Genomic DNA, 26,252 nt, shown 5'->3' with positions numbered 1-26,252 from the left:
GCATTCTTTAGCACTTTTCTGCACGATCTGACCTTTTTATTTATTTATTTCCACTTCGATTCCGTGTGCGATTCCGACATTAGTCCGGTGTGAAGGACCAGTAACTCAGTTTATTTATTATTCACTTACTTTTGACTAACAGTTGCTTGTAATCTGTAACGGTGACTAGTTTCGAAACACTACCGTTCATTTCCAAATCATTGCCTGCATCTGCAATATTTGACTCTAACATAATTCCAGTGGACACATTCGAAAGATTTGTCCATACAGCAGGGCACTGCTATAAATGTTACTTGTTACGTTCATCTGGTGTATCAACAAGCCGGCCGTTGTGGCCGAGCGGTTCTAGGCGCTTCAGTCGGGAACCGCGCGACTGCTACGGTCGCAGGTTCGAATCCTGCCTCGGGCATGGATGTGCGTGACGTCCTTAGGTTAGTTAGGTTTAAGTAGTTCTAAGTTCTAGGGGACTGATGACCTCAGATGTTAAGTCCCATAGTGCCGAGAGCCATTTGAACCATTTGTATTAACAAGTCCCTCGAATGTTCCACTGGAATTGTGTTACAGATGAAAGCAATGGTTTGGAAATGAACGGTAAAGCTCACCGTTACAGATTACAAGCAACTGTGACAGGAAACAAATAGTGAAAATTTCTTTTTTTTATTTAGTGGCTGAAAAGTTTGTTGGCAGAAGCTTGTATTTGCCAAACTCTTTTGTTTCACATGCTGAACATACTTCGAGTAATTTGCGCTAGCCTCAGTGGTTTCTGTACCTCATCTTCTACCGTGTCTAATTCTTAACACAAAAAAAGTTGCCATGACAGACTGTTTTGCACCTTACAATTTTTAAATATTGTTCCGTGGTCCGTTTCCATACGATTCTGGAATACTTCGCCAGTGAGCATCTTGTTTAAAATTTTTTATGTGCTTTCTTTCAAAAAAAATGTTCAAATGTGTGTGAAATCTTATGGGACTTAACTGCTAATGTCATCAGTCCCTAAGCTTACACACTACTTAACCTAAAATATCCTAAGGACAAACACACACACCCATGCCCGAGGGAGGACTCGAACCTCCGCCGGGATCAGCCGCACAGTCCATGACTGCAGCGCCTGCTTTCTTTCGGTGTGTAAATCTCTTCACGCTTATCTCAGTACACAAGTCTTTAATGCAAGCGTACTGCATTTATCACTGGTGTTATTGTCGTGCTGTGTGCTGCGGATAAAAGTACATATTTACGTCAGAATACTGAGGTTGGGGGGGTTGGGTTGTTTTGGGGAAGAGACCAAACTGCGAGGTCATCGGTCTCATCGGATTAGGGAAGGATGTCGGCCGTGCCCTTTCAAAGGAACCATCCCGGCATTTGCCTGGAGCGATTTAGGGAAATCGTAGAAAACCTAAATCAGGATGGCCGGACGCGGGATTGAACCGTCGTCCTCCCGAATGCGAGTCCAGTGTGCTAACCACTGCGCCACCTCGCTCGGTTCCAGAATAGTGAAATCTAAATAATCATCACTATTCTAATTAACACTTTCTAACTAACAACACCAAAATAAAGGCTTTCGACTAAACATCGTTTTTTTTCCTATTTTTCCCTTCCGTTTCGGCATCTAGCGTTACTCAGAGATATTGTGAAAGTTGTTAGGATTTTTATATACCATTTTGTAACTCATATTGATTGCATTTAGACAGACTGGAGCTTCTTTGGCGACAAATTTTCGCCAAGTCCCATTTGAGCCTCGAAAACATGTTACCGCATCATAAATAAATAATGTTCGTATAATCAGGTTGACGCAACTGCGTGTAAATATCTATGGAGTGCAATTAAAAAATCTCAATAGTTGCCTTCTCTGCTGGCGAACCTTCAGCGATGTATTCGTATTTAGCAAACACAGAATCGCAACGAGGACTATTTCCTGTCATATCGACAGCCCGCTAGAAATTACAATTTTACACAATAACGAACTCTCATGATCTAATCTAAAGTGAAGTGTAGCGTTCAAGTAATACATAATCTAAAGTGAAGTGTAGCGTTCAAGTAATACATAAATAAGTAAATACAGAACATCAAACTGCCAAACATGCATATGTGAAGTTATAAAAGGAAAGAACTCTTCCTTTTTTTTAAAAAAAAAAAAAAAGCCCCTATCCACGTGAGAAGGGCGGACAGCTTTAGAAATCTGCGGGTGAGCGAAGCAGTTCATGACGCGGAATATTTGCAAGGTGTGGAAGTGAATAGTCAACATTTTTCTTTCTCATTATATGAATGTGATATTTTTTGAATGCAAGTCACGTTTGCCAAATCTGTTGCATTTCAGATTGCTCGATGTAGCACAAATTATATTACCTACCCTTTTTTTTTTCTTAAAAGACATTCATTCCGTTATTGCGTCTCTTACATACACGTCAGTGAAATATCTGTGAGTTGTCTGTTGACACTGAAGGTCAACAGAGCCCTCACAGATATTTCACTTACGTCCAGTCATACAAAATCTACTAAGCGAAATTTTAGTGCTTGTTAGCACGACTTTCAAACGATCTCAGCCAAAAGAGGAAAGGAGAAAAAATATAATTTATCGGACGCATTATGGTATAAGCTGATCACGTCAAGTACACAAATTTAACGTTGCCTTGAAAAAGCTATAGACAGCCATTATTTCGTTTTAAGGTTTTAACGCCTGGCTACTTCATTGGCACGTTGTCTAGCGCCTCCACCCTTGATCACTATGAACTGGGTATTAAGACAGCCTGGGAGCACTTGTGAAAGACAGAGTCCGCTAAATACTTTGCAACAATATCACCTATCGTGTAGGGCGCGGAAATAACTGCATTGCTAGTGTTTAGTATTGTGGAGTCATTAAAATTACGTACACATATTTTATTAGCTCTCTCTTGCATCTTCTCAATTATTTTTCGCACAGAAAACTGTTATCTTTAACCTCAGTTACTAGGTATTGTGTCATGATCTCCTAGACAATGTCATCGTTGTTTCCTGTGACTCAGTTTAGGTCGAATTTATTTTCTTCCCGTATACTGACGCACTGGAACGAGAAAATGTGACAACTAGAAAATTAAAAATCTGGTTCTTTTCCGAGTCGGCAGTAAATTAGTTTAAACAATACGTGGAACAGATCAACTACGTGCGACATTTGTAGTCGGAAATTGAGAAGCATTTTCACACATGCTCTCAGAGTAAATGACCTACATTATCCACAATAGAAACTTTGCACAGATTGTGACATAACAAACAGCTTTCCTAATTACGAAGTTCTTCCTGCCCAATGGCTCATTCGTCCTGGAAAAGCTGAGAAATTCGTAATTTCAAAGTGTTACTCGTTACGGTTCATGGATTATTTGAACTTTATTTGCTAGATGCACTGTAACGATAGATCACTGAGAATCTGTCTTTGCCGGTTCTTTTTCACTTTTGTAAACTTACTGTGCCCCTACTTTCATGACACTTTATGTATGTGCTGTATGGGCAGAATATCTAACCTGTACTAATGTCAGTTTACAAATTTGATGTTATTCCAAATTGTATAAAGTATTTAACATCTAGAAGTGGAACATACAACACAACGACTGACGCGTAAAATAATGTATTTGAAAATTAGAATGACACAGTGAAATCTCTTGTCCAGACGTGCAAAATAGAAAGTACAGTTTTTGTTTGGGAATTACGTAATAGGTGATATACTGTGATCTCATTTTGTTAAAATTTTCCGAAAAGCTTCGCACTACCGGCATGTCGTTCATAAGTATTTCATCACTGTAGCATCAAAACGGCAGAGCTAGCAACTGAAAATACGGGAATAAAAAAGGTACCACTTGCGCTATTGAAGACTTACAATTGCTTCTCATTTCAATTTAAGGGGCTCCGGAACGCCCTATACTTGCAATGTTAAAATAACGCTTATAAATTACATCTTTCCTCACAAAGTATTTGAGGTAGGAAGTTGAACTTTTTACAGATTATTTATTGGAATATGGGCTACAACTTAACACAGGGATTTTACAAAATTTTAGTTCAGTTATTAAAGATGATTTTTTTTCAATTGTAATGAAAATTCACAACATTTTTTTGCAATTTTTTATTTATATATTCAAAAATATACAGTTTTTTGGAAGAAGGCTGTGTTAAATTATGCAGAAGGTACTGTGTAACATTTACTGAAAGTTTTAAACAAATAAGTTTGGAAGATCCTTAGAAAACATGTAATTAGTATGAGAAAATAAAAGTTTTGGGAATCGAGCGACAAAGATTGGATTAACTTTTTAGTGCATTCCAGGTCCATAGGATGGATTATCTTCATCCTCTGCAAACTCCTCCTCCAGCTTCCTCTTGTTCCTCCTCCTGTTTACTCTTGCTTGTATTTCTAGACTCTTTACAGCCCTGTCTGCAGCCCGAAGGCGTTCCTTGTCTAAAGCAAGCATCGCTCGTACCATGTTAGAACCTATCTTCATTCCCATATTTTTAAATACCTTGCACCTTACAATGTTGCCATCATTGAAAGTCGCAACAGCATCATACACACCAAAGTGAAGTGTTTCTATTCCAACAAATATAGGCTTGGGGATTCTCGACCATATAACACTATTTACACTTTCATTGGGGTTTTGAGTTTTTCCGTGAATACACTTTTTCAACAGTTCAGGTGCTGCTAAGTCTCTGAAAATAGGTTAGCCACAACACATACTTTATCTCACATCACTAAAATGTACCTGATGAACACGGACGTTAATAATAACACCATTTGACAGCAGTTTAACAGCGCCACAGTGGGTCACGCCCATGTAGAACACACTTCAAAAAAATTTAAAAATAGTTGTAGTCTTCGGAATTGAATAAATTATATATCTATTAAAAGGTAATAGTCTGCAGATTCAGAAAACGCAAAAAAGTAAAAATTGAACTTTTCATGATTTTGAGCCTTTCCGGAGCCCCTTAAAGCAGATTTTTATTAAACCAATACAATTCGAATAAGAACAATGTCTCGTCCACCCCCATTTTTTTTGACATTATCAGTTCTTAAAACTTCCTTTCCTATGTGTTACAGAAGGAAACTGACAGATTTGGAACAAGGTTGACATTATGGTATTCGGTTTTCATAAACTGCCAAAACTTGGTGCTCGAAAGATGATTCTCCAAAGTTGACCGGGAGTATCAGGAGGATGTCGTGTGAGAGTACGGTTCGAGGGGTCGCAGGTTTATTGCTCTCGTACTTGACAGGACTTTCATCTTTGCAGCGGTCTACGTATGTGAAAAGTACACAGTGGTCCTGCGGTAAATGACTAAATGAGGCGGTTTGAAAGTCAGGGGCAAGCAAAGGCCCACGCCTACCACGGCGATGTTACGTTCGGGGTAAAGGCTGCTTCACTCCAGACACTTCACGTCGCAGGAACGCCTGGTCTGACGAGTCCGTAGAAAACGCTCATGATACTGTCAAATAATTTCCCAAAATAGAAAGAAGGGCAGTTCTAAATGCAGTCGTATTGTAAACATAGCGCTCTGCATTACAGACTATGATGGGCTGCTGAAATCTGTGCTCTATTGGACACAAGAATTGGAACAGTCTTTGCACAAGTGACTTCTTAAACAGCTTTCTTCTGGTACAGTTGCTCAAAAAACTACCACCTAGAGCAGCATAGAGTTCCCAAGGTAGCTGACGTCGATTTTGTTTTGTCCTCTAGCACTTGCTAGAATATCGCTACATTTCTGATGCACTGCGATCCAAGCAACGATAGCAACATCGCGGCTAGATGTTACGTTCATGCGCAAGTCTGAGGAGCGAGACAGACGAGAACAACGCAAGAAAAGAATTTGCAGCGCTCGACCAGTAACCACCGTAAAGTCCCTCGCAGACAATGGGAGAAATTAAGACAACTACGATAACCACGAAGAAAATATTTTTTCCGCGTTAGGTGGCGCTGCCGACTCGTGTTTCGTACATGGTCACAATTCACCTGATTTCAGTGCCGGCGTGAGGAAATAAGAACGGCTGCATCAGTAGTGAGCCCACTTACCGAGAAGAACACGTGGTGAAGCGAAACAAGGAGGCTTTTATTCACCACACAACGACCCACATGATGAAGTCTCGGTAGCGCATCGCGCTTTGCATCACACTATACTTTATGTACCACAGTCCAGTGTCCCACCGAGAGATCTGACAATAAGTCAAGAACATGTTCTTTAATGGCAATACATTGAAATACTCAACAGTCTTAATATTATCTACATTATAACCTAATACATTAATTTTAAGATTTCCTGTGAACATTTTTTTCAATAGAGCAGAAGGATTTGCACAGCAAAAGGTATTTAATTCAATTTTATTCCACTGTACATCGCCCATAAAAGTCTTAAAATGGTCTGCCAGGTAACTGGATACATGAGGGTGGCTCTTCCCTGTGCTAATGTTAAACCGCTTAAATCTTTGAAGATGTGGGTTTTAAATCAAGCGTTATTTTATTTTTTGATGCAAGTTCTCGTTAGAGAAGTTCTCGTTAGAGGTCTTTTACGTTGTTCGATGATTAAAATTAGGTATAATTCTCACAATACGCTCCTACATTCTGGTAATAAATTTCCTCTGTAAGTTGGCTCCTCCAAAAAGTTGACTGCGTAACTCATTAGTGAATGAAGTAAACTTGCAGAATATATTAATTTCTTCATTTATAAATCATTTATAGCTGTAATCTTGCTTACTACGACAGTAGGCGAACTAAGACACTTCATTAAATTTATAATTTGGATTTTACAATTAAAAATCTGTAGCCCTAAAAACTTAGCATTACACTGCACTATTTATTGTGGATGACTATTTTTGTAGATGGTTGAACTCTGTATAAAGTACGGACTTCCATCAAAATTCAGTGATCATAGCCAGTTTTCTTTAGGTTGATGGCGTTTAAAACTAATTTATTTGCTGCTTTTGCAGAAAAAAAATATTGAATCTATTTCTTATCCGTACGTATGCATCGTCTGCAAGGAAAACAAAATCGGGAGCTTCCGAAATTCAATTGGAACATGAGAATCTGCGTCAATGAATACGAAAGAAGCCGCGCTCATTTACCGCCATAGAATTATCGCATTGTGTTTTTTTTTAATTAAAAAGTAAGCAGAACTGGGCAACTTCTCGTCGAACCTGTCCCTCGAGGACTCATTGTTAGTGTGATCTCCCAGGTCTCCTCAACATTATGGTTGTTTACGTTTTTCACGGGTTTTATCTTTTTCACGTGTGCCTAAAAGGCAGACGACAACGGGGCTGAACACAACTGTCAACAGACAGCCACTCCAGACCTATCGCCACTAGCTGCGTCGTCTGTTGTACTGGCACGTGCAGTCCTGCTTCGGCAGATTCATCGCACAGTCCGCACCTCGCACCACGCGACGAGAAATTGTTTTCAACACTGCAAGTTTTCAAACGACGATGGAACAAATATCTCTGTCTGATAACCGAGATTTCGGTTTCCGTGATTCTCGTACATTTCTTCCGGGGAATGCCGGAAGGATTCCTCCAGCACGCCTAGAACTGCAGCACTTGCTTCGTCTCTGATGATCTTGACGCGGACGAGCCTAAAAGCTGTAGCCTTTACTTCCTGTCGTTGAAGGAAAAGTGTTGACGACATCTATCGTTTATAACTCTGTGGCTCATTTCACAGTGTCAGTAATCTCAATACGTGTCTTTTTAACTTTTTCCCAGATAGGAAAAAGGGGTTATTTCATTTTTTTTCTTAGATTTGCTATAGTTTCGTGAGTAATTTCCGTTAATTTCTGGTGAGATACTCCCTCCATTTCTGAAGTTCGGCGGCTTGGAATAAGTCGAGTACGAATGGGCTCCCTGCGTTCAGCACACAACGCAAATCGAATCCGCAGGCTTGCCCGGCTTAACGCGCCACAAGAATCTGATTCCTTTCTGACCGACGCATCACTTTGCCACTACGCCAGCGTTCTGCCGTCCTCGACTCGCTGGATGGTCGTCGAAAAAGAAGTGCGTACGACGCCCGTTAAAATATCCCGGGCTGTTACGCCCTGGTCGGATGAATTTCATGTCGAAACCCGACGTTTCGTCCCCAGCTGCAGGGGACACCTTCAAGAGAGGGTTGCAGCTTTTTCGAGGGCCCGTCGCACACCCTGGCTCACTATTGGCCGAAGTATACTTCCGTTTCAGTGCGCTCCCGCGCAGACCGCGACATCGTTTCCAAACAACCGATCCGTCTGTCCCACATTTGCTCTCGGGGACGGAACGCTGGCTTTTTACAAGACATCCATCCGGCCACAGCACGGCAGCACGGAATGTTTTACTGAGTGCGACATTTCCATCTGTGGGAATTTGCATTTAACGGAGAAACGTACTTCTGAAGAGAGAGGTCACGACGGCGTGTTAGGTTCCATCTCTTGTCTGTCAGCTTTTCTTTGCATGTGAGAGGACGAAGAAACCAATACGCACATTTTAGGAGTATTTCCATCTGTGTTCTGGTTTTAAGAAAGAAACGTCAAACGTTGGGTTATTCGACCAGTCAAAAATCTCCGATTAATCTTCCACGAAGGATCGAAAAATTGTATAAATTAAAAGTTTTTTTTCCGGGTGGGAAGGAGCGCCGGTCCCCGGCTCGAATCCGCCCGGCAGATTTGTGTCGACGCCCGGTGAGCTGTCCAGTCTGTGGATGGTTTTTAGGCGGTTTTCCATCTCCCTCGGCAAATGCGGGCTGGTTCCCCCTGCTCCGCCTCAGCTACACTATGTCGGCGAGTGCTGCACAAACAAGTTCTCCACGTACGTGTACACCACCATTACTCCACCACGCAAACATAGGGGTTACACTCGTCTGGTGTGAGACGTTCCCTGGGGGGGGTCCACCGGGGTCCGAACCGCACAATAACCCTGGGTTCGCTGTGGAGCGGCGGAGGTGTGAAGTGGACTGCGGTAGTCGTCGTGAGGTTGCGGACCACTGCGGCTGCGGAGGGGGCGGAGCCTCTCCGTTGTTTCTAGGTCCCCGGTTAACATAACATAACATTCATCCAAATCGCCGGTACAGTAATACTTTTTGTTAAGAATACACTTGGTTGAGCTTGCATATGGGATGCAACCAAGTAGTTCTCTATTCATTTAAGTACCATTTATTAACCAATTTATCATTTGTAAATCTACTGAGCTAGAGCACGTATATGACAACCCCCATTAAATGTTCTGTTAACCTGTAGCGCACGTTCGATATTGACGTAGTGAGTAATTAACTTGACTTCTTGCAAGGAAATGATGTTAAACCTAGTCACGTATCCCATATTCATTTCTGCGCCGCGTAGTCATGACGGCAACGTCTGCTGTGAGCCGACGACTGGACCTGTTTTCGGTTGAGGTGTCGCTGGGACAGTCTGTATATCAATAAACGTCTAAATAGGTCACTCGTTACCAATGTAGGTTACCTATCCAACGGCTTCCAGAGGTAACATTAATTTGTCAGAATTTGAAATGCTGGCATAATCTAGGTACTCATTCAGAGGGGAAACATTACGTTGCAGGCTTAACGCCACAAGTGAAATATCAAAGCGTGTACTCGTCTCGATGCAGCGTAACCCGCCTCGCACATACTCAGAATATGTTCTTACAGTATTTGAGAATGAGAGCACTCGGCAACTTCCAACATACTTGACACATAATTTCAAACCTAACCAAGTTTGTTTGCGTGGTCATTATCCGCAGCAAGCACAGAAATATTAGTTTAGGATATAAAAACCGCCTTTATCTTGCTGCAATGTATTTTATTTGTTGAAAACAAGAAGTGAACTGTTTTATAATCTACAATATTGCATATCACAACAAAACTGTATCATTCTAGATTCCACTGAAACGCCTCAAAGTAAAAGGTGAAATGCGGCTGCAACAAATAAAATACATTGCAGCAAGAAAAGGTGATTTTTATTTGCAAGAAGGAAAATTTCAAACGTTGACCGAACTTTTTCTCTCCGACAACCCTCTACAAAGTCACGAAAGAAGTTTATCGCAGTATACTACGTGCAGTATAACGTCAGCACTAGCCATGATATTTTTAATTTATTATGTCTTTACTAGTATCTCCATTTCGCAGACACCGTCCACATAACCACTGACTGTACCTGCAAAATTGCATCAATGTACGACACACAGTGCAGAAGGTATGACGTCATGAACACTGAGTTGCCTGAAAAACTAGCTTTTCTTAAAACGGAACTGTTTTGTGCATGAAAGTTCTTTAAATAGTCAGGGAAGAGTGGGGGAGGCGGGTGTTATTGGCTGGTAAGAATGGGCCATTTCTTGTGAATTTAAGTTTTATGTTTTCATGACGATCTATTTTCTTCCAAGCATCATACAAGGCAAATAACCGTTAATTCTTCAGATTGTTTTCTACAGTGAAGAAAGATTATTACTATAGCAAAAGCCATGTCTCTCGGGCCATAATAGTCAAATGGATTCCGTGTAGTGTGCAATTTTTATGGAGCCATCGGACAGTGAAAATGCAAAGTAAAGGAAACTACAAACGGAAAGAAAGAAGGTTTGAGCATTGCATCTCATAGACGTCGCAGCACTAATGTAGAGATTGTTGGCGAAGAAAGCAACAGCTACCCTTTTAAGAAACCGACCCAGGGTTCTCTTAAACTTCCAGTTATTTTCAGCGGTCTCAGCGACTAGCTGCACCTGGTTCAAAACGTGAAGAGCCAACTATCTGCATATGAGCCTTCCACTTCGAACGTTAGTTAAGGGAAGAATAACTTTTTTATATAAAAAAGACGACAACAAGCCAGTACTGACAGTATTAACGCAAAACTTTCGCTATTAGAACTACGCAGTGTATGAAGGAAAACGATGACGAGTTGAAGAAAGTAGATCAAAATGGCTCTGAGCACTATGGGACTTAACATCTGAGGTCATCAGTCCCCTAGAACTTAGAACTACTGAAACCTAACTAATCTAAGGACATCACACACATCCATGCCCGAGGCAGGATTCGAACCTGCGACCGTAGCGGTCGCGCGGCTCCAGACTGAAGCGCCTAGAACCGCCCGGTCACAGCGGCCGGCTGAAAGTAGATCAATAAGGAGTAGTAAAAAAATTATTTCAATAGCAAAATATGCACAGGTGTAAATTAGTGGGGAAATTACATTCACCTTAATAAGGGTTTTAACGATTAGAATTTGTCCTGCCTTGAAATTTTAGGAGGCGTTTGACGGTGGCCACCACTTTACGTTCTCTAGACAACACGCAGACGCCGCCCTGCCAAAAGAGGAACACAGTTGTCATCACTCTAAAGGCTCTAACTGAGCGGTCGACAAACTGTCTCCCCCACCCCACCCCCCTCCTTCTCCCGAATCGAGTATTCGTGTTGCCCACAGTTCTCAACTGTACTTTATAATGACACGTATCTAGCAACTTACAGCCGAGTCCACAAAACTTAAACTTTGTTAAGAGCTTCTTAAGAGTGGGTGCAATAATAATATAAGCTGTGGGTAATTTTAAATGACATTGGTGAATGAGCTAAGCGAAGTTGGCTGCTTACCTCAGTGGTGGAGGGCTAATTAGCGGGGTTAGAGGATGCGAGGGGCAGAAAGTTTTGCTGTATGTCGTCCAGTACTGCCAACTCACGGCCGTGCGCGACTCGTACCGATCAGCTGCTACGGTGTGAATTCGGTACATATTTCTAGCAAGGAATATGATATTAACTTAAGCCTGTTATAATGCAATGCAGTGAGTAGAAGAAAAATCACCTCCAAAAATTGTAAAAATTTGATATCGTTTCTCATATTGCAATAATCCATTTAAATATAAGTACAATTACCGTTGTTAATCAACTAGTCATCCGGTCACACAGACAACACAGCAACACTTCGTCAGGCAGTTGCATAACCTTGGGGTCGCGCGGGGTCGCAGCAACCTGAAACAGAAAACAGTCGACACGAAGTGTTCAGAATGGTCCTGACTTAACGATCAGTAGTGGGAGGCCGAAGAGATCTTATCGCCCCTTACTACAGCTAGTCTTTTGGGGTCTCGCAATATACTAATTTATGAAGGTTACTAGTCAATAATAAGAACCGAGGCGCCGTCTCACAGTGTTAGAACTGACTACTGAACAAAAATGTTGGCGGCCGTTTTTGTACTGATGGCTTAAAGGGCGATCTGGAATTGCATCATTTGGCCTGAATATCTGGAAGAAGACAATGCTACCTTTAGCTGATCGGTTTAAGCTATGTGAGCTAAGCCTACTCATCCATATTTAGAGTCACTGCCTTTTCAATCTCTCTATGAGATGCTAGGCAGCCTGCTGCTCATTGACTTCTGGAACACGGATCCACAATTGAAGCACAGCGGTACTTGGACAGTTTGCAAAAACAGAAACGTGCAACAAAATACAGACGGTGTTAACGGACGGCATCGTTTTGTTGCACCATAATACCCGCCCACTAGTTGCCAACGTTCTGTCGACTACGAGGCAGAAGTTTCCCTGGGAAGCCCTTACACGTCCAATTTTCATATTTTTGGAGCCCTGAAGAAAGACGTCAGTGGCATTTTATTTGCTTCGGAAGAAGAGATGCATACCTGGGCAGAATCGTGGTTAAGCACGCAGCCGCCAACATTTTTCCGCGACGGTATCACCGACTTATCTCACAGTCAGATAAACGCGTAAGCAACTATGGCTGTTACTTTGGAAGCAATAAACAGTTTGCTCACGTTCTTCCCATTCGTTTCGTTTTCATTTGACTGCCTGCTAGAGATGTAGACTAATATTGGACTTGCTTTCTGGAGCAAAAGGCGGCCCTCATTTAGTTAATGTGCGGTTCGCCATACAAACACGGAACGACTCCTTAGAGAGGCACACATCCGATTTACTTCCATGGCGCATGGCGGAGTGTACATGTAGCAGCACCAGTCTTTACCTTTTCCAGTCTATTCGCAAATGGAGTGATGGAAAAGCGACTGTCTATATATCTCCAGACGAGTCCTAATTTCTCTTGTCTTGTCTTTAGGGTCCTTCGGTAGAACGTACCTTGTCTGCAGTGGAACATTTCTGCAGTCAGCTGCATACGGCGGTTCTCTAAATTTTATCACTAGCGTTTAGCAAAAAGAACACCGTCTTCTCTCCATGCATTCTTGTCTGAGTTCATCAAGCATCCCCATAACATTCACTTGTTGATCGAAGCTACCGGTAACAAATCTATTTTTATTTATTTATTTATTGTTCCTTGGGACCAAATTAAGGAGAAATCTCCATGATCATTTAACGAGTCAATACATGAAATTATAACACGATAGTAGAAACAGACAAAATGAAATATAAGAAATATATTCAAGCGACAAGTCGTAAGTTTACATAAAGAAAACCAACAATGTAAAACTGAAGTTTGCTTAATTTTTCAGCTCTTCCAGGAGCTCCTCGACAGAATAGAAGGAGTGACCCATGAGGGAACTCTTCAGTTTGGACTTAAAAGCGTTTGGGCTACTGCTAAGATTTTTGAGTTCTTGTGGTAGCTTATTGAAAATGGATGCAGCAGAATACTGCACTCCTTTCTGCACAAGAGTCAAGGAAGTGCATTCCACATGCAGATTTGATTTCTGTCTAGTATTAACTGAGTGAAAGATGCTAACTCTTGGGAATAAGCTAATATTGCTAACAACAAACGACATTAAAGAAAATATGTACTGTGAGGGCAATGTCAGAATTCCCAGACTATTGAATAGGGGTCGACAAGAGGTTCTCGAACTTACACCACATATAGCTCGAACAGCCCGTTTTTGAGCCAAAAATACCCTTTTTGAATCAGAAGAATTACCCCAAAAGGTAATACCATACGACATAAGCGTATGAAAATATGCGAAGTAGACTACTTTTCGTGTTGAACTGTCACTTATTTAAGATACTGTTCTAATGGTAAATAGAGCAGCATTTAGTTTCTGAACAGGATCCTGAACATGGGCTTTCCACTATAGCTTACTATCTATCCGAACGCCCAGGAACTTGAACTGTTCCGTCTCGCATATAATACGCCTATTCTGTCTGATTAAAATATCGGTTCTTGTTGAATTATGAGTTAGAAACTGTAAAAACTCAGTCTTACAGTGATTTAGCATCAAATTATTTTCCACAAGCCACGAAATTATTTCATGAACTACATTATTTGATACTGTTTCAATATTACCCACAAGATCCTTCACTACTAAGCTGGAGTCATCAGCAAACACCTCTAATGCTAGAAGGCATATCATTTATATAAATAAGAAACAGCAGTGGCCCCAGCACCGACCCTTGGGGGACGCCCCACTTAACAGTACCCCACTGGGACTGAACATCACTACCACTCTCAATATTGCGGAGAATTACCTTCTGCTTTCTGTTCTTAAACTAAGAGGAGAACCAATTGTAAGCTACTCCCCTTACTCCATAATGGTCCAACTTCTGCAGTAGGAGCACGCCTGTGAATTGCTTCGACGTCTTCCTTCAATACGGCCTGATGAGGACCTCAAACGTTCTAGCAATATTCAATAATGGCTTCGCACTAATTTTCTGTTTGTGGTCTCCTTTACACCCCACGACTTATACTTTTCTAAAATCGGTCATATAAAAAAAAGTCTATGATTTCCCTCCTCTACTACCGCCCTTAAGTGTTCATTTCACTCTGTATCACTTCGTCTTTATTTCCATTAAGGTACATTTTTCCACATTTAGAGCAAGCCGCAGTTCACTAAATCAACTAGAAATTCTGTCTGAGTCACTTTTATCCCTCCAAAATCATTGAACGACCTCACCTCCCCCCTCATCACCGAGGCTTCAGGTGTCACAGGTCGCTGCTCATCATGTCTGTCAGATGATTTATGTACATTGAGAACAAGAGTGGTCGTGTCACACTTCCCCAGTGCACTCCTGACGTCACCCTTGTCTCTAATGACTACTCGCAGTCGAAGACAACGCAGTGGGTGTTACTACTTACGAGGTCTTCGAGCTACTCACACATTCGGGAAACTATTCAGTGCGCTCGTTAAACAATTTGCAGTGGAGCGTCGCGTCAAACGCTTTCGGAAATCCGAGAAAATCGAATCTGTTTCCCTTCACATATGGTTCGCAGGATATGGTGCGAGTAAAGGTCAAACAGAGTTGCGCACGAGCGACGCTTTGTAAATCCTTGCTGATTTGTGGAAAGATCGTTTTCTGTGTCAAGGACATTTATTATTGTTTAACTTGGAATTTGTTCATAAAATCTGCGGTAGATCGTTGCCGACGATATTGGTTTATAATTCTGCGGGTGCGTTCTTTTGCCCTTCTTACGTAAAGGAGTCGCCTGCGTTTTTTTTTCCACTTGCTTGGGACTTTGCACTAGGCGAGAGATTTGCTTTGAATAAAAGTTGTGTAAGGGGTCAGTGCTGCAGAGCACTCTCCGTGGAACCAACCTGGGATTCCGTTCGCGCCTGCCTCAACGCATACACGAGGGCTATTTGGTAAGTAAGTTCCGATCGCTCTCGAAACGGAAACCACAGAGAAAATCCGATGAAACTTTGCACGGGTGTTTTGGGCAGTGTCTCTAGTATGCCCGTCGATCGAGTCACGTCGCTCTTCTCGTTTCTGAGTGCACAGTGAGCACGTAAAGACGCTAAGAAAACAGCTTCTCCCGCCAAGTATGAGGGCCTGGTGTTTTGCAGCCCACATAACTGTCATGCCGTTTCTTCTTCAAGACGAAACTCGGTCGCACTCTGTAGGGGCCATGAAGATGCTCCCGCAGCGTTTTCGATGGGAAGTTTTGATCACCCACAATACAGCCCGTAACATATACTGTGTTCGAACATTATGAAGCACCACGAAGAAAACGACCTATTCACACATAGTCAGCACGCATTCAGAAAATATCGTTCTTGTGAAACACAACTAGCTCTTTATACTCATGAAGTAATGAATGCTATCGACAAGGGACGTCAAATTGATTCCACATTTTTAGATTTCCAGAAAGCTTTCGACACCGTTCCTGACAAGCGTCTTCTAACCAAACTGCACGCCTATGGAATATCGCCTTAGTTTTACGACTGGATTCGTGATTTCCTGTCGGAAAGGTCACAGTTCGTAGTAATAGACGGAAAGTCATCGAGTAAAACAGAAGTAATATACGTCGTTCCCCAAGGAAGTGTTATAGGTCCTCTGTTCTTCCTTATCTATATCAGTGACATAGGAGACAATCTGAGTAGCCCTATTACAACGTTTGCAGTCTGCCCCCGGTAGCTGAGTGGTCAGGCCGACAGAATGTCAATCCTCAGGGCCCGGGTTCGATTCCCGGCAGGGTCGGAGATTTTCTCCGCTCAGGGACTGGGTGTTGTGTTGTCCTAATCATCATCATTTCATCCCCATCGACGCACAGGTCACCGAAGTGGTGTCAAATCGAAAGACTTGCACCCAGCAAACGGTCTACCCGACGGGAGGCCCTAGTCACACGACAATGTTTGCAGATGGTGCTGTCATTTACCGTCTTGTAAAATCATCAGATAACCCAAACGAATTGCAAAATGATTTAGGTAAGACATCTGTATGGTGCGAAAAGTGGCAGTTGACCCTGAATAAAGAAAAGTGTGAAGTTATTCACATGAGTACTAAAAGAAATCGGCTAAATTTCGAGTACTGATAAGTCACACAAATGTCAAGGCTGTAAATACAACCAAATACTTAGAGATTACAATTACAAATAACCTAAATTGAAATGATCACATAGAGAATGTTGTGGGTAGAGCAAACCAAAGACTGCGATTCATTGTCAGAACACTTAGAATCTGCAACAGGTAGACTAAACAGACTGCTTATACCACGCTTGTCCGCCCTACTCTGGAGTATTGCTGTGCGGTCTGGGAGCCGCATCAGGTGGGACTAACGGATGGCATCGAAAAAGTTCAAAGAACGGCTGCTCGTTTTGTATTATAGCGGAATAGGGGAGATAGTGCCACAGACATGATACGCGAAATGGAGTGGCAATCATTAAAACAAAGGCGGTTTTCGTTGCGACGGGATCTTCTCATGAAATTTCAATCACCTGTTATCTCTTCCGATTGCGAAAACATTCTGTTGGCACCATCTACATAGGTAGAAATGATCATCACGATAAAATAAGAGAAATCAGGACACGCACAGAAAAATTTAAGTGCTCGTTTTTCCGGCGCGCCGTTGGAGAGTGGAACGGTAGAGAAACAGCTTGAAGGTGGTTCATTGAACCCTCTTCCAAGTACTTTATTGTGAATAGCAGAGTAATCACGTAGATGTAGATGTAACTGGCTGCCCCTGAGTTTCTTCTCTGCTCACATGATGATTCTTGGTTTGTGGAGCGCTCAACTGCGCGGTTATCAGCGCCCGTACAAAGTCCCAAACATTACACAGTCCTCTCTCGCCACTTTCACGAATGATGACGAAATGGTGAGGACAACGCAGGCACCCAGTCCCCTGGTGGAGAAAATCCCCAAAGTAACCGGGAATCGAATCAGTGACCCCGTGATCCAGAGGCAGCAACGCCAGCCACTAGACCACGAGCTGCGGACTCTGCTGGCTTTGAAGGCAACAATTTGGCACGGTCAACGACCTCTAGACCGGCGTCGAGTATTGGCCTAAAACACAGGCGGCTGCGTTCTGCGACGAGATTGTTGGAAAGTTGGCACAAACGCTACTAGAAATGTCTAGTAAGAGCGGTGACTGTGTAGAGAAGTAGCTGCAAGGTGTAGATGACTGTTGCAAATAAAACATTTTTGATTTTCACACTGTTTCACTTCGTGACCGATCGGAACTTATTTTCCGAACAGCCCATGTACTTGACTCTCTGTGTTACACCTTCAGCATAAGGTTAAACCTCTTAAAGAGTAGAGTACGACAGCATTTTGAATTTATAAACTCGTTTAACAATTGTACGAGAAATTCTGAAAAACGTTTGTTGGCACTGGATGCCGTCAGATAGGCAGTCTGCAATTGGGACCGAGTGACCAGGTGGTCGCTTCATCAGTCTAGCAGCATCTCTGACCTGAGCACTGAAATCCGTCAACCAGTCAGTGGCAGATTCTTTACTGCTGAAGCAGTACTCAGATTAAGATCCTACGACCGGCTTGTCACATGTTTATGTACACCGTGACTCGCTTCAAAAATGGCTCTGAGCACTATGGGACTTAACATCTGAGGTGTAAGCGACCATCAATGCCACTCCACCACCTCTCCTCCCCTCACACGGCCAAATTCTGACGACGGAAGTTTCTTACACCACCGGGATTCGAGCAGCGTACCGCCGCCTCGAACACCGCCGAACACGAGCTGGTTGGCTGCGGAGGCGAGTTTGTGACCACGGTGTCCGCCCCGGTTTGAACTTTTCTCAGAGTACTACCGCAATGGGCGTTCCACCACAGACTGTCGCACAGAGTGCTTTAAAGATGACATAAATCTCACATTCGTGTTCTCGAATGGAAACGTGTACGTAGGCATAAATCAGTTTCTTATGTTCTACAAGTTGCATCGTCATTCTTTAACTTTCGATGCATGACAATGATGTCAATACCTACATCTATAATTCGAAAGGCGACATACAGTGTACGCGAAGCCGACCACTGACGCACACTCCTGCACCTCCTCTTCCGTTTGAGAAGTATGGGAGGGAAGGAAAAGTCCCCGTGTGAGCACACACTTCTCTGTGGCTAACGTGCTCTCATTTCGTTACACGTATGTAAGGGTAAATGGTAAGTTTCTTCGACCTCCTTGAAACGTAGGCTCTCCGCGCCTTACCACTGGACGTGCAAGTCTTTTGCAGCGTCTACACTGCAGTCCGGTGAGCATGTCCGTGACGGTCTCGCGTTGAGTAAACGCCTTGTTGATGAAACGCTAACCTACATAGAGTGAAACGATCATCATAATAAAATAAAGGAAATCAGAACTCATACGGAAAGAAATAAGTGTTCGTTTTTTCCACGCGCTGTACGAGATTGGAATAATAGAGAATTATTGTGATGGTGGTTCGATGAACCCTCTGCCAGGCACTTAAATGTGATTTGCAGAGTATCCATGTAGATGTAGATAGATGTAGAATGGAAGCTGTGCCCTTTATCAGTGCTACTGTATCTGGGAAAGGCAATACTCTATAATCATTCTAAGCGAAGGTTCTGTAGGCAACCTCTTTCTTCCGATTTCTTCCACCCAGTGTCAGCTTGCCACCGGGCCTCCTACAACTACTGTAAAGTGTCGATCACCCTTTCCGTCTCTCCGGAACGTCCAATGACGTACTTCAGAGATGAATGCGGCCCAGCATTGGTCTGATGGCGGCATGTCCCTCACTATTCCCTCTGGTAAATTTTAGTTTGTAGCCGTCTATCATTCCATGAGGGACATCGGAGGGCTGCCCGTTGCAGAAACTACGAAATGACATTTTCCAGAAGGATAATAGTTATGAAATAAATGAAGAAGACTTTTTTGCGGCAGGTTTGCAGGCCGCAGTATAGTCTTACGAGCCTGCAGACCCCCAACGTAATAGAACAGTTGTAGTTCTGTCCGGCTATTTATGTGCTACATGTTGATGACGTATTGCATGCTTGCTCCTGTCTCGGATTCTTCGACTGACGTTTTATTTAAAGATTTTCCTTAGGTTTCGTCAAAACGAAAGACTGGCAGTGTCCGAGGTTCACCTTCCATTGTTGGTGGCGGACTCGAGTCGAACCCGCGGCCGGGTATCATACGTAGCACTACTCGCCGCGCTAACGACTGAGGGTCTTTCTACTCGTCTTGCTTACGGGGAATGATGAAAACCTAGGCCGGCACCAGCACAAACTGTACAACGGCAAATCCGAGTCACAAGATAGAAATGACCGATATGCTAATAACGCGCGCGAAATATGTATGTGAGCCGCAGTATCTCGGACGCGCGATCTGGACGCGTTCTGAGGAGCAATGAGTACACCACCAGTTGTGTAAGACGTGTCGCGAAACCCAACATTCGGTGAAGTGACACGTCGGAAGAACTGTCGCGTACGGCCTTTTCGCCGTACATCCCCTGGGTGACGGACAAAATAGGCCGTATATCGCGGAAACAGGGCGTGGAACTACTTACAAACCTACCAACAAGAGTGCTTCAGTGCAGGGTGCAGGGTGTATACCTCGTATCCTCTACATGTGGAAAACTGTGTTCCAGTGATTGGACGATCCATCAATATCAGGGTGAGTGAACGTTATTGCACGTGGGGACGACTGAAGAAATTGGCTGCGTTGGAGCACGCGGTGCGTGAGACCGACAACACAATAAAATTTTCGGACAAATAATTGCTCACCTTTCGAGAAGAGTTAAACCACACCCACTTCTTCAGGGAATCCATAGAAATCCACAAATGTGATAACAGCTTCAACAAAAAATAAGGAACACAAATATTCAAATATGCGTGAATTCCTAAGGGACGAAACTGCTGAGGTCATCGGTCCCTACACTTAAACACTACTTAAACCAACATAAACTAACTTATGCTAAGAACAACTCACACACCCATGCCCGAGGGAGGACTCGAACCTCCGGCGGGAGGGGCTGTGCAGTTAGTGACACGCCGCCTGAAAGGATCGCATCCTGGATTCCCGCACTTACAGGTATCACGTAGAACCGCAGCGGTACTGAGCAGGGAAATATCCTCACACATTGGTATGACATCTTCGTACTGTATAATCCTCAGAATGCCGTGATGTCTCCTCTGAAAGAGTATGGCCGATTTTCTTCCCCATCCTTGACACAATCTGAGTTTATACTCCGTTTCTAATGACCTCGATGTCGAAGGGATCTCTAATGACCTCGATGTCATCAGGACGTTAAACTCAATCTTCCTTCCTACCTACAATCCTCGGCAGCGTGTTCTACTCGAGTCCGCCACCATTAGTGGAGGATGAAGCTTTGACAACGGCAGCCGCTCGTGTTGGGGAAACGTCAGGAAAGTTGGTCAATAAACGTCGGCCGAAGAACCCGAGAAGGACTATTTGTCAACAATTGACCACAAGGTCTCGACAGTTTTGTGTGCGTCGATGGTCAACTGTCAGTCCCTACACCGACCGTCGGCTCTTTATAGGAAATCCTCCATTTCGCTACAGCCCTGTGGAGCTTCCACCCAGATCGTTTACGTCGTGAAAAGTAGTGGTTCTACAATGGGCTCCTGAGGTACGCCCAAAACTACTTTAACATCCGACAACTTCGCCGCATGGGAAAGAAGAAACTGACTTCCCTCTCCTTTTAAGTCCTAGGTCGAGTTACAGAGCCGATGCGGTACTCGGAGATTATACAACGTCACATACGTGTGTATCTATGCTAGAGGTGCATGTCAGAGGGTGCTTCCTACTGTACCAGTTAGCAACGCTTCATCCCAAAGCATTCACGACTGGAGCGCGTGGAGACTGACCAGCGTAATGGGCTTAGTTCCGTGCGCACGCCGCAACTAGTCCAATCGCGCGTCCGCGGTCCATTCCTCACTTCATACTGGCTTTTCAAGCGTTGTGTGTACGCTTTGTCGGTATAGTTGACGTCTGTCATGAAGCATATGCCAGACTTTTCAGCATTTCCGTCATTATCGTCTGTGGCATCAACAAACCTTTCCTCTTCTCTTTCTCAGTCGGCAAGTCATAACAGCCGGCCAGACTGGCGGAGCGGTTCTAGGCGCTACAGTCTGGAACAGCGCGCCCGCTACGGTCGCAGGTTCGAATCCTGCCTCGGGCATGGTTGTGTGTGGTGTTCTTAGGTTGGTTAGGTTTAAGTAGTTCTAAGTTCTAGTGGACTGATGACATCAGCAGTTAAGTCCCATAGTACTGAGAGCCATTTGAACCATTTTTTGAACTCATAACAAGGTGACATTAGTTAAAATGATTGAGTTTTCGTACCGTAATATTTGGTCCGTTAAATTTCGGGACTGCATCCGATTAACTCTGTTTGTTCTGTTTAGATGTTTTGTGGTGGTGGTGGTGGTGGTGGTGGTGGTGGTAAGGTCTTATGGGACCAAGCTACTGAGGTCATCGGTCCCTAAGCCTACACACTACTCGATCTAACTAACTTACGCTATGGACAACACACACACCCACGCCCGAACGAAGACTCGAACCTCCGACGGGGGGAGCCGCACAGACCGTGATAAGGCGCCTGAGACCGCACGGCTACCCCGCGCGGCTAGATGTTTTGTTTCGTTGCAAAGATGGAGGCTTCTCGCGTCACGGAGTTTATCGAAAGCCGAGTCATACAGATTTAAATATACGTGCAAATAGCTGCCAGCACACCTCGCTGACGATGAGTGTCCTTTGGTTCACAGAGCACGTGGCATTGCTGACGAGAGCTGACTGCAGTCAGCTTCTATAAGAAGAAGAAAAAAAAAAGGTGTGAAATCTTATGGGACTTAACTGCTAAGGTCATCAGTCCCTAAGCTTACACACCACTTAACCTAAATTATCCTAAGGACAAACACACACATCCATGCCCGAGGGAGGACTCTAACCTCGGCTGGGATCAGCCGCTCAGTCCATGACTGCAGCACCCTAGACCGCTCGGCTAATCCCGCACGGCCAGCTTCTATACATGAACAGATATTCTCCACAGTACATACTTAAGACGCTGCGAATGAACCTGAGGTAAGCTTAAGGAATGAGGAAGCAGAGAGAGAGACACTTGCATCCACGGCTTTCCTGCCGCAAGGGCGAAAACCTTTCGTTACAGATATGTTGGCTCATCGCCAACTGCGATGTTATCCGTCTCGGCGTTAAACAACAGTACTTTGGGTTGCGTCGACCTATCGTACGTCGGACAGACGACACGCACAGCCCACGAAAGTTGCCTGGAACGCCTGCCGGTCTCCAGGAAAGACTGCAGCAGGGCGAGCGTCGCCCCGGACTCCATCTGCCGCCTCCGCCGCCCCCGCCGCCCGCGGAGACCGTAATTAAAGGATTAGGTGGGGGCGGCTAAGCCGTCACCTAGCGCCCCCCCCCCCCCCCCCCCCTTGTGCTCCGGCACGGGCATTAGCCGGGCACGGCCGCGATTACAGCGGCAACACGGGGCGGGAGGCGGCAGGCGGCAGGCGGCAGGCGCGCTTCTTACCGGGAACTGCCGGCAGAAGTGTGCGCAGTAGGAATTACAGGCACGCCAGGTGCGCTACAACGCTGTAAGTGAGGATTACCGAAAGGCACGATCGATGGCGTCCAGGGGCACGGTCCGCAGCCGACCTCTGACACGCCACTGCCAGTGCGACTCGCATCCTACTGGTTCGTAAGATAGCACCGTGGGGCGCCACCAAAACAGAGAGCCATGAGTCCCGCAAAGTTCACTTTATCGAGTTTGCTGCAGCTTTGTCCGAATGGTCAAAGGTCACGATCTTTTATCCTTCCGCATGTGTCGGATAGCCAGAGGTGGCTGTTTCACTCCCTCTAAGGACATTATACACTACTGCCCATTAAAATTGCTACACCACGAAGATGACGTGCTACAGACGCGAAATTTAACCGACACGAAGAAGATGCTGTCATTTTCAGAGCATTCACACAAGGTTGGCGACGGTGGCGACACCTACCACGTGCTGACATGAGGAAAGTTTCCAACCGATTTCTCTTACACAAACAGCAGTTGACCGGCGTTGCCTGGTGAAACGTTGTTGTGATGCCTCGTGTAAGGAGGAGAAATGCGTACCATCACGTTTCCGACTTTTATAAAGGTCAGATTGTAGCCTATAGCGATTGCGGTTTATCGTATCGCGACATTGCTGCTCGCGTTGGTCGAGATCCAATGACTGTTGGCAGAATATGGAATCGGTGGGTTCAGGAGGGTAATACGGAGCGCCGTGCTGGATCACAACGGCCTCGTAACACTAGCTGTCGAGATGACAGGCTTCTTATCCGCAAAGCTGTAACGGATCGTGCAGCCACGTCTCGATCCCTGAGTCAACAGATGGGGACGTTTGCAAGACAACAACCATCTGCACGAACAGTTCGACGACGTTTGCAGCAGTATGGACTATTAGCTCGGAGACCATGGCTCCGGTTACCCTTGATGCTGCATCACAGACAGGAGCGCCTGCGATGGTGTACTCAACGACGAACCTGATTGCACGAATGGCAAAACGTCATTTTTTCGGATGAATCCAGGGTCTGTTTACAGCATCATGATAGTCGCATCCGTGTTTGGCGACATCGCTGTGAACGCACATTGGAAGCGTGTATTCGTCATCAGCATACTGGCGTATCACCCGGAGTGATGGTATGGGGTGCCATTAGTTACACGTCTCGGTCACCTCTTGTTCGCACTAACGGCACTTTGAACAGTGGACGTTACATTTCAGATGTGTTACGACCAGTGGCTCTACCCTTCATTCGATCCCTGCGAAACCCTACATTTTAGCAGGATAATGCACGACAGCATGTTGCAGGTCCTGTATGGGCCTTTCTGGATACAGAAAATGTTTGACTGCTGCCCTGGCCAGCACATTCTCCAGATCTCTCACCAACTGAAAACGTCTGGTCAATGGTGGCCGAGCAACTGGGTCGTCACAATACGCGTCACTACTCTTGATGAACTGTGGTATCGTGTTGAAGCTGCATGGGCAGCTGTACCTGTACACGCCATCCAAGCTCTGTTTGATTCAATGCCCAGGCGTATCAAGGCCGTTATTACGGCCAGAGGTGGTTGTTCTGGGTACTGATTTCTCAGGATCTATGCACCCAAATTGCGTGAAAATGTAATCAAATGTCAGTTCTAGTATAATATATTTGTCCAATGAATACCCGTTTATCATCTGCATTTCTTCTTGGAGTAGCAATTTTAATGGCCAGTAGTGTAATATCAGCACTCACCCACCTCGCGAAATGATACGTAGAAGCTGACGATTGTGTGGCGCGCCGTCTCATGAGCGTGACAACAGTCGACTGGTGAAGCTATGATCCTCATGCACTCATACACGTAACTAAAATACGCGATGCAATATTCCCAATAATTTATCAGCCCTACTGCAGGTACATGACATGATTAAAGTTTCAAATAACTTCCGGGAATTCAGTCAATTAGCACTTTCAGCGACCGCCGATACTCCGGCGGGAGAACACCCCGCCATTTTCAAGGCAAACTCCAACGGACAGGCGACGTACATGCAAATTTAAAACCTCGGTTCTCGGACTGCAGCAGGAAAGATAACACAAACACTGAACACTAGTGCCACCAAAGATGACCAAAGTCAGAGCTATCGATAGTGAGACTACAAATTCACAGGTAAGGTAGCATTGACTCTGTCCCTCTGTTTTTTGACATGGGAGAGAGCCGGATACCAAACAGAGTTTTTAACAAAAACCTCCATCCCTGTTAATGAGGTTGCTTGCTAATTTAATCTCAACTGCCTCCTTAATAACACTGTCCCAATAGCTGGACGTGCATACCAATATCTCTGTGTTATTATATAACATGAGGTGACCAGTATCCAAGCAATGTTCGGCAATAGCAGATCTACTTGGCTGTTGTAATCGTGTGTGCCGTTTATGCTCAGTAATCGGTCCTCCACGGTCCTGATAGTTTGACCAATATATGCCATGACGCAGCTACAAGGAATACGATATACTCCCGCCTTACGCAGACCAAGATCATCCTTAACAGAACTCAAAAGCGCTCTAATTTAGATGGAGGTCGCAAAACACATTTCACATCGTATTTCCGTAAAATACGAATGATCTTGTTGGAAGTGTTTCCTACGTAAGCCAAAAAGGCAGTAGACTTAGGTGTCGACTTGTTCTGCGTAAGGCGGGTGTATATCGTATTCCTTGTAACTGCGGCATGGCATATATTGGTCAAACTATCAGGACCGTGGAGGTCAGATGTACTGAGCATAAACGGCACACACGATTACAGCAGCCAAGTAGATCTGCTATTGCCGAACATTGTTTGGATACTGGTCACCCCATGTTATACACTCCTGGAAATGGAAAAAAGAACACATTGACACCGGTGTGTCAGACCCACCATACTTGCTCCGGACACTGCGAGAGGGCTGTACAAGCAATGATCACACGCACGGCACAGCGGACACACCAGGAACCGCGGTGTTGGCCGTCGAATGGCGCTAGCTGCGCAGCATTTGTGCACCGCCGCCGTCAGTGTCAGCCAGTTTGCCGTGGCATACGGAGCTCCATCGCAGTCTTTAACACTGGTAGCATGCCGCGACAGCGTGGACGTGAACCGTATGTGCAGTTGACGGACTTTGAGCGAGGGCGTATAGTGGGCATGCGGGAGGCCGGGTGGACGTACCGCCGAATTGC

The 26,252-nt window shown here is 44.5% G+C and overlaps 1 protein-coding gene across 1 annotated transcript in view; it reads left to right on the top strand.

Annotated features, from left to right (window-relative positions):
- Window positions 1-26,252, top strand: part of LOC126456063 (COUP transcription factor 1-like) — a 187,983-nt gene that overhangs the window by 7,767 nt on the left and 153,964 nt on the right. The gene's annotated exons all lie outside the window — the stretch shown is intronic.

Source organism: Schistocerca serialis, chromosome 1 (assembly GCF_023864345.2).
Source record: "Schistocerca serialis cubense isolate TAMUIC-IGC-003099 chromosome 1, iqSchSeri2.2, whole genome shotgun sequence".
NCBI lineage: Eukaryota > Metazoa > Arthropoda > Insecta > Orthoptera > Acrididae > Schistocerca > Schistocerca serialis.
The sequence above is the reverse complement of the archived record's forward strand: the minus strand, read 5'-3'. Positions and strand labels throughout refer to the sequence as shown.